The sequence below is a fragment of the Alosa pseudoharengus genome, unplaced genomic scaffold, assembly GCF_046254945.1.
Source record: "Alosa pseudoharengus isolate Yale_2024_CS ecotype anadromous, Long Island Sound unplaced genomic scaffold, YU_APseudo_1.1 YU_APseudo_1.1_scf_13, whole genome shotgun sequence".
Lineage (NCBI taxonomy): Eukaryota > Metazoa > Chordata > Actinopteri > Clupeiformes > Clupeidae > Alosa > Alosa pseudoharengus.
The window spans coordinates 30,983,839-30,997,496 of NW_027468598.1; the positions used below are offsets into that span (position 1 = coordinate 30,983,839).

The following is a 13,658-nucleotide window of genomic DNA, read 5'->3' on the forward strand; positions in this document are numbered from 1 at the left end:
GTTTTGAGCCCCCACCGTCGACTTCAAGGTAGCGCTGCGACCGTCGACTTCAAGGCACCTAACCTTAACCCTTGCCTAACCCTAGGGCCTTCCATGCAGCGCTGCCTGGAAGACGACGTTGGGGCCTTAAAACACCATCGGGCTGTAAAGGTGCAATCTTACAGGGTCTTCAGATAAAAAACACAACAGCTCCACTGCACTCTGAATCCCATTTTTAACACTGTCATGAGCCGCGACACATAAGCTTGTCGCTGTGTCCTCAACACGGTGTCAAGTAAGACACATGTGCAGGGCAGGTGTGGCACGCTCAGCTAACTTGCACATCTTGGTTGAGCACAATGTTGAGCTCTGTCCTCGGCGCGCTGTAGAGACTACTATTTTGCTCCGAACCTAACAAAACCCTTTGTATTCCGCTTTGTATTTATACTTTTAAATACAACGTCCACCATTGAACATATACAGTACATACAAACATATACAGTGTAGACAGACAGACACACACACACACACCACACATGTTGTATACAGTATGTCCATATATATATATATATATATATATATATATATATACTATACTATATATATATGTATATACATATATATATGTATATATATATATATATATATATATATATATATATATATATATATATATATACTATACTATACATACATACATATGAATTTTTTCCAGTGGCCAAAATGAATGAATGTCACTGTTATCGGACCCATTTTATAGTTCATGATTCAGCATAATTGAAAGGTGACTTTGAAATGGCATAAGATAAAGTGCAAGTGTTTTAGACTTCAAATAAAGATTAATGCAAGTCTTCATTAAAACAGACATTCATAATTAACTGGAAGTGGAACTAAATGGGAGGTTTAAATGCTGTAACAGCTCCAGACGTAGATCTTCTCTCTTTTAAAATGTCCCCTCTCTTCACAAGTCTCCTTCCCCTCCTCCTTATCCTCCTCCTCATCTTCATCATCATCCTCCTCCTCATCATCATCTTCCTCCTCCTCCTCCTTCTTCTTCTTACCCCTCTCTGTCTCTCACTCTCCTTTACAAATGAGCAAATAAAAGAACAGACACGTGAGACATTTAAAAACAGATAAGTGCATTATGAAATGATTTAACAGTAAAAATGCAAAAACAGAAAAATGAAAGATTGAAAACTCTCTGTATCTTGAGTTTCCCCTTGGGGATCAATAAAGTATCTATCTATCTATCTATCTATCTATCTATCTATCTATCTATCTTTTTTTTGTCTGTCTGTCTCGATATGTTTATCCCTTTCTCCTCTCTTCTATCTATTTCTCTCTCTCTCTTTCTCTCTCTCTTCATCTCTCTTTCTCTCTCTCTCAGCCTACTCAGTGTTCGGTAATTCTCACACACACTTCAGACAAATTGCACTCTGCATCTAGTCAGTTATTTTCATCTTCAAGGTTAAATCTGTCACAGCTTGCTACCACACAAGCAGAATCTGTGCGCGTTGGATCAATGCTGGATTACAGCAAGGGCATAGAAGGCCCTCATCTGGGGGTGCACTTTATTCATGTAATTACTTATGTTCATTGCATTTTAATGCGTTAATGCTTGAAATATTATGCATGGCTGACAATAAATGTATGTCCGGGGGCTATTTATGTATATCTCTGGGTATATGTGTGCATACATACATATGCATACACCCTTGTAATTAATAGAAAGATGTTTGCAGTCCTGTGAGATTGGAGGAGGGTAGGATGGGATCTCTGTTGACTTCTCCTTTAGATCCTCATTTAAATGCCTCGCTTGTTTTGTTGAGTAAAAATGCATCGTCTCTGGATATCTGTTCCCTCTTTGGGCTACACAATCTTCTTTGTGTTTTTTTGGAAACATGGTCCATTTCTCCTTCTGCACATTTTGTTTGTTCAATTAACCTTGTATTTTGCACCAGAGTGTGCTTGCTAATTTGGTGATTTTGATCTGCATACAAGGGTTATTCAAAGAACAAGGATTTTCATTGGAACACAATGACTATTTTTGATATTCTAGGATGTCATCATAGAATATTCCTTGACTTTTCATGACATTTCACCCCGATGTTGACTGTAGTAAACGTAACATGGTTTTTGTTTTGTTTTGCGTGGCTTTGTGCCATTGGAGTAGGGCCATAATGTTGTGACCCTGGACAGGGGACACGCTTGGTAGGTCACCAAATGTGCCATCTGTCAGCAACAAGACTGAGGTGATTAGCAGCTCTGGCCATTTAGCTTCAAATGAAAAACCATGCAGAGTGATGTGACCCTGCATGGGGGGGCAGTTAGGGAGAGACCATTACTGTTAACACAGTTCATCCACCTCTGAAATTTTAGAAATAGATTTTATCCACCTCTTATTAGAGTTTATCCACCTCTCAAAAGAGTTTATTCACCAATTGCAACTTTTAACATTCAAAAATCACACTCACCAACACTCTAGGAACCATTAAATACCACTGGTATTGTTATAAACATTGGATAATAACCTCCACCATAAGCACCACTACATCCCTGGTTAAAATTGAATTTAGGTAGCCTTTGTTACTAAACAGTGATTATGTAAAAGCATTACAGCTACATGTTACCTCCGTATTGCTGTACAACCGACCCAGTGTGGTAACGTAATGAACATAATGAACTCAGTGTCAGACTCATGGCAAGTAGACTGGATAAAAAGCAAAGTGAATGTTGCTTCTTCTCCTTCCTTCACTTAGAAATCTGAAACATCTGAAAAAAAGAAAAATGCTTCAAAATGCTTTGTGTCACGCTGCATATGGCAAAGTTCTCTGTCTCTCAGGTGTCCGTTGCTCTAGTACCAGATGTCTGTGAGCCGTCAGGTGTCTGGCAGAGCAGGTGATGGGGGCTTGGGACTTGGGAAGATTTGCAAGATCGTCAGAGGTTAATGTGACACCGAAGTCGTCTCATAGCAGGTCCTTGGGAGGAATCAATTTGTATTGGTTGCAGGAAAGGACTGCGTTTCAAGCTGTCACACGACAACAACAAGAGCCCCCAATGTGAGCGAGGGGAGAAGTGAGAGGGGAGTGAGAGAGCATTTTTTACACCATTTATTCTGTCACACCATAACGCCCTCTGGCTGAAGAGCCCTTGACACCCCCCACCCCAACTCCCCCCCTATCCCCCGGTGTGGGCTGCGCATCCATTTTAATTAACAGCACAAATAACATTTTTACCAGGAGCTGGAGAGCTCATCAGACCAATTGGTGTTTTTTATCGGCTGAGCGAACAATGCAGCAGTGGCCATCTGCAGGTGCTCAGACATCAATCTCCTCTCGCCGGAGGGCCATCAGGGGGCCGCTCATGGGCAGACAGGGCCAGCAGCCAGCGGCTCTACCGCGTGTCTCGACGGCGTCAAGGGTGAAGCGGGCGCAGCGGGTAGCGGCTCTTGTTGCGAGCGCACTGATATTTACATAAATACGAGGGATGGTGCAGATTAAAGCCTGAGACGGATTTCCATAATTTAATCAAGCAGCGGCAACCAAACACGACTTGGTGCCGGGGCCAAAGGCAGTTCACATTCCACACCCGTCGCAAAACAGCAAACCGAGAAGGGGGAAGTAAATGCAGGCTAAATTAAGGTGTCGTGCCCCTCCCTCTCCTCCGCCCCCACCCCCCAGCTGTAATATATGTGCAGTGATCAAAAATAGTTTCATCACTCTTGGGCTGCCATAACAAAGAACCCATTTAGATATGTAAACACACACTCACACACACACACACACACACTCACACATACAAATGACCATCATAAATAATGACCTGCAGAGTCTGTTTTTTTTTTTCATGTTGGGCTCTTCGACGACTCACAAGAAAAGCAAAATCCCCAGTCATTACTACCGCATACATTCTCAAGCAAAACAACACCTTTCAACTAGCATAGCCTAATCAAAACAACAAAACTCAAACTCAACAACAACAACGAGGGAGAGAGAGCCAAAGCCGTGCTTGTGTTGGTGGCTTGAGTGCTGCTGGCTGAGCACAGCTGGAGAGTTGGGCTCTGGGGTTATTACACGACCCCTCTGGGGGCCACGCGGGGCCCTGGGCCGACGCCTAACACAGTTAATGGCTTCCACCGCCACCTCTGCAGGACTAGATCAAAGCAGAGCAGCCGCAGGCCTGCACAGGCACCTGACCTAAATGATCAACTACCACATGCCACTCAAGCTCGTTACCACGGTGCGGAGAGAGAAGAGAGAGGGAGAGAAAGAAAAGAGAGAGAGAGAGAAAGAGAGAGTGATTTAATTACTTTTCTGAACCTAAGGGGCACAAAACAGAACTCCCTGCTGTTTTTCATTTTGACAGGGGTTTTTTTTTGTTCTCTGTGTCAGTGATAATTTCATTACTGCATGCCTTCTCCAGGTACATGCATACATACATACAGCAACCAATGTCAACACCAGCTGAACAGTGTGCAGCTCTTGTTCAAGGTGTTTTGTGTAACACCAGTAGAGTTGTGGGGAGTTTAATTCACTTCTGGATATAAGCCAGAGCACACTAATTTTTCACGTGTTCAGCTGGTGCTTCACATTGTCACATAGTCATGTCCTGTTGACTGGAATACATCATTCAAAGGTCACTTAATGAATTTGCTGATGAACACGTTATAAAAGACGTTGCTTAACCACCATGGTACGACGCAACTTGCGCTCAAACAACTACGTTGTAACACCTGTTTCTAGAAAGCATTCTACCCCTGCTGGCATTTCAACATTGATTCAACGGTGAATAAACGTTATATACCAAGGGTGAATCAACGTTGAATTATGAGTTGGATTTGCAAATCGAATCAACGTTGATATCGCAACATTGTTTCAACATCCGCCGTTTCAACATAGGTGAACACATGTTGAAAGCCTCAACAGTGAATCACTGTTGAATATGATATATTGCAACATTGAAACAACGCAGTAAAATCCAACATGGTTAAAGCCTCAACTACAAATTACCGTTGAATAAACGTTGATATTGCAACATTGCTTCAACATTTTACCTTTATTAGCCTATGCAACTTGCAGTAGGCCTATCACACACAGAAATGATAAACACCTCAAGAACCAGTCAACTTATATATTTTTTTACATTATTTTATTTTGTTTTATGTTTTACAACATAAATGATCTATCCAAACTCAGGTGTATGTGGTGCATGTATACCGATGGCATCATTCAGCAACAGCAGAGAGTGTCTTCCGAAAGCCACCACCACCCACCCTCTCCAGTGCATAATTCAAATATCTTCCCATGGTGTCCATTATTCGGGTCAGGGTGGTTCGCTGAAGACAGCATCTAAAGAGGAAACAACAAACCATTATTGTCAAAAACTGGTGAAAAAGCCTGTGGACATTCTCTGGGATTTGAATCATGGATATTCCGATCACTGAACTTCCAAATAACGTCCATCAGTCACACTGTGTGAAGTAAGCGGCGCCAGAGAATGTCTAATAAGGGCTCTGGAGGCGCCCTAATTATCAAGTTCATAGCTAGCTAATGTTACGCAGTTTCTAAACTAAAAAATCTTTTGTCACATACAGCAAACATCACCTCATCATCCACTAGTTGCCTGTCCCCTCAATACCATGTAAAAAAAACGTGGTCTCTGTGGACAGCCCAGGCTCCAAAAACGCCCTGGTCTAGTCTGGACCATGAAACATAACAAACTGTTCTAGCCAGGGGAGGGAGGGGCGAACTAGCTCTCGGTTTTGTTTGAACATCAACAGAAGTGACGTTACCCAACATCTCTTGGAGCACCTGTAATGCAAACTACTCAGCTTGTGTGACAAATAAAAGCAAACCTACACTAGCAGCCTCAAAGTCAGGTGCCATAGTTAGAAGTAAAGCAGATGTGTATACACAACCATTATAAAGTTTGGGGTACACTTAGAAATGTCCGGTGCATGATAAAGAGGACCTTTTTTAAAGGCCGTGTTGCAGGGTTCATTTTCCAACGAATTTGCACAATTTGCTTATTGGTAATAAACATTTAAACTGTTATCCATTGTATTTGATGTTGTTGGGTATCACAAAACGGAATATAATACGAAAAAGCAGGTACTATTTCACAGCGGTTTGAAGTGATTCTCCTTTCCCCCACAATGCATTGCATTACGTCACCTTGGGGAGGCTACAGACCAAAGCCCACCTTAAGACCCTTGAGAGTAAGGAGAGAGGAGTAAAGAGACGAGTAAGGGAGTGTTCAGCAGTAAATAGCGCAGATTATAGATAAATAGATATAGATAGCCTAGATAGATATATAGACAGGTAGATAGATAGCTAGATAGATCATGTCATCTGCTGGTCGCGGGGTGAGCTCGACCAGCGGCCAAAACGCACTCGCTTCCCCAGTTACAGCAGCTCTCCACCGCAGTTTCCATCGGGATGGCACAGCCCACACAAGCACCTGCCAAACTGCGACTTGCCCTTATTATCTCCCTCTTTGGTAAGCCGTACCCTGACGATGTCAATGACAATCAATCACGAGGAGTAGTCATCGAAAATATTCATACTGAAGACGCGACCAGCCTAATCGGCAGCGGTTTGCAACAACAGGGGTGGCTCACAGGTGGGACTGGAAAGTTAGCCCATAGCACTAGCTAGCTATCATGATGCTTTATATTCTGATCTTCTGACTAAGTTTACCCAGTAGCCTACTTATCTGAACTAACGACATGATCACCATCACTAAATATAAAGAAAATGTTGACTTCCACTCAGTGCTGTTCACTGACAGTAACAAAAAAAGGGTCATAACGATATATAAGCATAATGCATTGAACTGAATAGGCGCATTATGTAGCCTCATAACGAGACCTCTCAAATTCAGAAAATTGCTTAATTAAACAAGAAGACATTGTTATCTTTGTTAGACCATAGGGTAGTTGTCATATAAATGCTGTAACAAAATGTGAAGTGTAAATATACAAACTTTATGTTGAACGTGTAACCGCGACCGTTTCCCATAGGAATGAATGTAAAACATACCCTCCAAAACGAGACCTCCCCAAATTCAGAAAAAAAAATACTTAATTGATATCAGGCAACGTTATTACCATTGGTCGATCATAGGGTAGCTGTGATATAAATGCTGTGATGAAATTTGAAGTGTAAATATACAAACTTTATGTTGAAAGTGTAACCGCGATGTCCATTGTAATGCATTGAAATGACTGAAGCGCAGATCATGTAGCCCTCAACGTGACGTCATCACCGAATTGCGTAAAAAAACCCAGCTAATGCTAAAAACAACAAAAACTGACATTTAACACCATTTGGAGACATTTTTAAAAATTATATACATATATCGAGTGCTTTATGTACCCATTAATCAACAGTGGTGGTTAACCTGCAACACGGGCTTTAAAGTGACCCAACACGTCTAAGCAGCAGTATGTCTGTGTGATATCATACCTAATTGCAACATTGCCTGCAGCAGCTCTTGCCTTCTTGCTTACACCACCTTTCCTCCCCCATCTGACTTGCAATAGCAGCTTCTGGCTGCTGGATAGCACCTAAAAAATAAAACAGCAATTGCCATACATTTTGTTATTGTTGATAAAGGTCAAAATCATAGCATCAAAAAAATAAGTAAGGTAAGTCAATCAGGTGTACCAACAAAAATTATAATTACCTTCTGAAGGCACCCTTGCCACCATCGCCGTCTATGTTAAGTCTTGATATCAGTTTACTTGTGAGGGCTCTGCCAGTAAAATATGAGTAAAAGATAAGATTAAACAAAATGATGCATCCTGTACAAAAAATTTAATTGCTGTACAATTACAGAAATATTGATTATGATCAGTTTGGCAGATATTCACAACACTACTAACATTACCACCAACACAATGGTAAAGTGGCTAAATTGCAAAATTCAAGACTATTTTAAGTAGCTGCAATAATCCTGATTAGTTTCTGTATTAATGCATTACATAGCACATATGTCAAGCAAATTAGAGCATGCACAATAACATAACCCATAGCCCTATCCATGGAACAAAAAAAATGCATTCAAAACACAAAAACTTACACCACGTTGAAGGCAGCAGCCATGGCTATGAGACATCATCAAGCAGCAGGTAGTGCCATCCAGACGGACTGACATTGCCCTGGATAGTTGATGGAGCCCACTACACAGTCATAACAACAGACAGACACATGAAAAGAGGGGATAAACTAAACACAGTTACAGACACAAATACATGCTTACACATTATAATGCTATATGCAATTCTACGTGTGTTTGTGTGTGTGTCTACCTGGTGAGTGAACTCTCTTGCGGGCTTGGAACTTCTTCAGTATGGAAGTGGCACACATTTGGAATATTCCAGAATGCACTCAGAGTTCTCAGGGCAGCAGTCCTCACAACACACCGACTGCAAACAGAGGGAACACATGGAGACTAAGATCAATAAGTTCCAAAACACACAGAACATGAAAAGACCATCACTGAAGCACTACTTCACTCACATGCATCTTAAATAAACACATGCCTCAGTGCAAGTCAGGTACATCAAACAAGGGCCAAATAAGGGCTAAGAAATGAAAAACATGTAACACTACCCTTCACAAACTAAAGATCCCTTTACTTGTTGGCATGCCCACCCATCATACTTGCCCCCATTCACATCTATTATATGACAGGTCTGTTAATGAACATGGCTATACTAAACTGCAGTTCCTTAGTTCCTTAAATCAGTGGGTATAGATATAGCAGCTAACTTATATATGACTTTATTAATTTGTTTTACAGGTCATCTTTCCAGTTAACACGTTATAGCAACACTACATGTATATTATGTATGTTGAAGTTCGCAAGGTAACCGTTATTAGCTGCTACTGCTGCTTAACGTTAACAACCTTCATGTGTCTGTAACATTAGCCTGCATGGTAACAGCCACTTTAATGGTAGCTAAGTTAGCTTTATAACTTACTTGCGCCTGATATTTCATTCAAACTAAAACTCTACATTCATAGCGACATCACAGACAGATACAGTAGAACTAGATATGGTATATGATATAAACTACCATTCCAGATATTCCACACAATAATGAAGTTAGTAGCTGGGAAAGTTAGCTCGCTAGCTAATTGCTAGCTAATTCCTAACATGACTAACAGCTTTGGTTAACATTCCATTATGAAAACAATATATTTCGAATAAATTCCCGTTTTCAATTGGCATACAAAAGTACTGTTATTCTTACCTTGGATATGATAACGGCAGAGTTTCTACAGCTTACACATGCAGTCAGATGCATGACAGAACAGTGACGGTTGAAGTCCCTGGTGGGCTGGAGTTCAAAATAGTCAGTCGGGTGGGGGATGGGAGTTGCTGTGTGTGCGCATGCGCTTATCAAGAGGCGATAAGCATCCGTTAAAAACAATCGTTGCATTTTAGACTGTTACATTGAAATGGCTACCAAACTAATTAGAAGTGTCAAAACAATAATAACATTAGCCTAGTCTAGTGGGCTGTTATTACTAGCCTACTATTATGATTATTAACATGATTGTTCCCATGAACATTTTCTTTCCTTTTCCTTTTCTTGATATCAAATCAATTTGGTTTAATATGCTGATTTCGTTGATTTCTTATTTTACAACCATTTGTCAACATTTTACAACTATTTAGCATTAAACATTGTTTCAACATTGTTTCAACATTGACGCAACAACTGACGTTATTTCACCTATATTTTCAACGTTGAAGGTCGGTCGTGTGCAATTCACTACTTGCGGCATTCGAACACCGTAGTTCCAACAACGTTGTTGATTATGCAGTGACAGATGTCATTGGCGGAAATGGTGGCAACGTACTGTATAATACCCCAGTCCCTTCAAATTCTCTGTCACAGCCTGTCTGTGTCGACATTTTTCTAATTTAAACCACAAGTGATTAATGCTGGCACTGTTATGGTCATCAGCGAAAACCTCAACCTATCATGAGCAAATAACACAGTTTACTTAAGCCGATCAATATTTGAATTATTTGTGCCTATGAAATATCTAAGTGTCAAAAAATGTATAGCCTACCCTACCCAGACGAATACAAAAAAAAAAACAGTTAAACTTGACTTGACAGTATCGACCAAAGATTCTAGAGCGGAGCTCTGTTCTAGAATCTTTGGTATCGACATACGAGTGACATGACACTGTCATGAACGTGTCATAAACAAGTCATAAACAATTATGACATAACGCCGGTGAGGATTAGGGTTAGGTTTAGGGTTAGGGGTTCATGTGTCATGATAGTGTCATGTCATGCTTAATGTCGATACTGTCAAGTAAAGTGTTACCAAAAAACCTAGTGTCTGTCTGGTGGCTCAACGGTAATGAGTAAGAGTAGGCCTATGAGACACAACAACAGGTTTTGACCCTAAATGTTTATGTATGTAACTACTCTACATCGAGAGACCATAAGGAACATGACATCAGTCAAAAACTATTGTTTCTACTGTTGTACTAGTTCACCTGCACATACTGTAGTCAGAAGCAAAAGAGCAATCTCACTTAAGTCAACACTCGAATTAACATAAATAGCAAAAATGATCCCAGCAGGGCTGTCAGTAGCCTAGGCCTATTTCTCTTTGATATCTTTTAATGAACATTAAGCCAACAACAGCATAGCACAATCAGTGAGTCACGAAAAACACAACCACTTTGTGATTTTGGGTTAGGCTCCTGTCCTATCCTTTGTGTTTTGTGTTTGTGTTTTATGTTTTCTTTGTGTTTTATGTTTTCTTTTTATTATGATCTTTACCTTTTGAACTATTCTTTGACTATATTGCCCTTCTTTGCTTTTATTTGTTATTATGACCGCCGCGCAGCGAAGCAGCGGTCATATAGGTTTAGTCAGAATTTTTTATTTATTTATTTATTTATTTTTATTTTTCGCATGCCCAAATTTCCGTCAATGATTCCCGGGACACTGAAAGACCGGGGTACACGAAACTTGGTGGGCATGTAACCCCACATGAATAGCATGGAACCATCGTTTTGATCTGTAGCCCCCCCGCTGGACTGGACCCCCCGAAAGGAGGGTAGGGCAGACACAGTTTTCTGTGAATATCTCGAGAACCGTAGGGTTTAGGAGGACCATTTTTTTTTTGTATGTTGATCTCAAGGGGCCATGTCAACTCATTCCATAACCACTCATTTCATGTATAGCGCCACCTAGTTAAACACAAAAAAGTAAAAATGAGGTGTTGTAATTGAAGGTATCTGTGACCTAACATAGTCAAAACTGCACAAAGTTGGAAGTGTAGGATCATTATGACACCCTCTGTATGCACGCCAAGTTTTGTGGAATTCCGTTCATGGGGGGCCACACAATAAATTAATTTATGTTACTATACACCAACTGGCCTGTAGGTGGCCGGAGACAGTTTTCTGTGAATATCTTGAGAACCGTAGGGCCTAGGAGGTCCACCTTTTTTATGTATGTTGGTCTTAAGGGGGCATGTCAACCCATCCCATTACCACTTATTTCATGTATAGCGCCACCTAGTTAAAAATTAAAAAGCAAAAAAAGTAGGTGTTTTCATCTCTGGCTGACAAGGTCAAAACTGCACGAAATTAAAAGTGTAGGATCATTATGACACCCTCCAAATGCATGCCAAGTTTTGTGTACTTTCGTTCATGGGGGGTCTTACAATAAAATAATTTATGTGTACATTTAGTGACGTACACCAACAAGGATTCCCGGGACACTGAAAGACCGGGGTACACAAAACTTGGTGGGCATGTACCCCCACATGGATAGCATGGAACCGTCATTTTTCATTTTGATCTGTTGCCCCCCCGCTGGACTGGACCCCCAGAAAGGAGGGTAGGGCAGACACAGTTCTCTGTGAATATCTTGAGAACTGTAGGGCCTAGGATGACCATTTTTTCCGTATGTTTGCCTCCAGGGGTCATGTTAACCCATTTCATGTGCACACATGTGCACAAACAGATACACACACACATACATTCACAGTAATCATACGTATGACATACTCACACAGTAGACATATGTACGCTTGCATGCACAGGCACATACGCAGGCACACACACACACTCACACACACACACACACACACACACATAACATAAACATGTACATGCACACATTTCAAGAATTTCTCAGAATTATGAACAGGCAAGATGGAGGTGGGGTTGTATAAAATGAATTTTACATGTGAAATCTATGAACTAATCATGTTTTGGTACTTGTTGTTTAGCAGATACCAGTGAGAATTGAGTGTGGATAATGCAATTTAGTGAGACAGTTAGAATCATTTAGGCCTTTCAGTGAGATTTCTTTTTGTGGAAAAAATGTGCTGGACTGGGCGGCGGTCATATTTTGTACCGCTCTGCGGTACATCAAGTTATTGTTTGGTTTTGTTTATGTAAAGCACATTGAATGATCTCTGTGTATGTAATATAACTAGATGTACCGCGTAGCGGTACAAAATATGACCGCCGCTCAGTCCTGCACATCCATTCCGCGAAAATAAATCATATTAATGAATTTGTCTCCATCTTCTACTCCATTCCCCACTCTTGAAACTTTTGTGTATGCTTGTTTGAAATGTGTGTTTGCACACATTCCGCACACAAAGTAGCCTACTGGCGCTGCAAAGGTGAATAGATTTGTTTCTGGGCCAAAAAATCTGTAACATTGTTATAAAACCTTTAAAATCTCTAAACAATCTCAAGTAGGGCAGTTCATCACAGTCCATCCATTGCAACTGGACTGATGAAAGGTACACCTGTAGGCTACATTGTATTTGGGAAAAGCAGAAGGTAGCAGCATAATGTATTTATTTATTTATTATTAAACAAAACAATCCCTGTCAGTTCCATGCAGTTTTCAACAGCTATCAAGAAGAGAGGTCATGTCATGGATTTTTGTGAATGTTTCTTCTTCTACATATGCATAAGTTTAGTCATCTAGTTCAAATGATATTCAGCTTTATTGTCAATGCACAAATGAAATACCAGTAGTCTAAAACAAAATGCCGTTTTTCCCAGTGGTGCAAATAACTGACATGTCCAAAGGGCCTTCATGAAATGCGTTGCGAGACTGTTCATACACATTTTAACGGGCAAAGTTGAAGAGCTACTCTCCGTTATTGTTTGTGCAAATAATATGCTGATTCATGTTCCCTTGCATTTTGCAACCATGAGGTCAATGGTTAAGCTCAATCTTTTGACGCAATCTTTTGATTTTCACCCAGCCTAGTCCATGGTAGGCGCCCGATAGAAATATTGTTTAATTTTGCGATTGAGATATCCACGCACTGGCGCCCCCCCTGCGACGTGTTCGCCCCCCGGTTTTAGAGCTATTCTAAATGCAAAAATGCATAGAGGGAGTTATGACAAAACCGTGACTGTTAACAAACTATAAGCTATATAAGGTAGGCCCTATGCTAGGCCTATTACACAACACAAATTGTCGCTAGGCTATGCTGGCGACCCAAATAAAATCTCCGTTGGAACCAATGGCTTACACCTTACAGTATCAAGCTGCCACCTCTTGGCGAAAAAGTTAATAGTTTTGCATATCAGTAGTAATACATTTCACGTAGCTGTGAATCACGGAAAGGGCGAATGAAGTGGACACTTCTAAACGGAACCCAA

The 13,658-nt window shown here is 40.7% G+C and overlaps 1 long non-coding RNA gene across 1 annotated transcript; it reads right to left on the minus strand.

Annotated features, from left to right (window-relative positions):
• Nucleotides 1–5,229: 5,229 nt before the first annotated feature.
• On the minus strand, nt 5,230–9,314 carry LOC143121251 (uncharacterized). The gene is made up of 6 exons (XR_012986456.1): nt 9,239–9,314; nt 8,291–8,407; nt 8,062–8,161; nt 7,666–7,734; nt 7,446–7,546; nt 5,230–5,327 (listed from the first exon to the last, which is right to left on the minus strand). It is a non-coding gene; the product is annotated as an uncharacterized LOC143121251 (long non-coding RNA).
• Nucleotides 9,315–13,658: the final 4,344 nt, after the last annotated feature.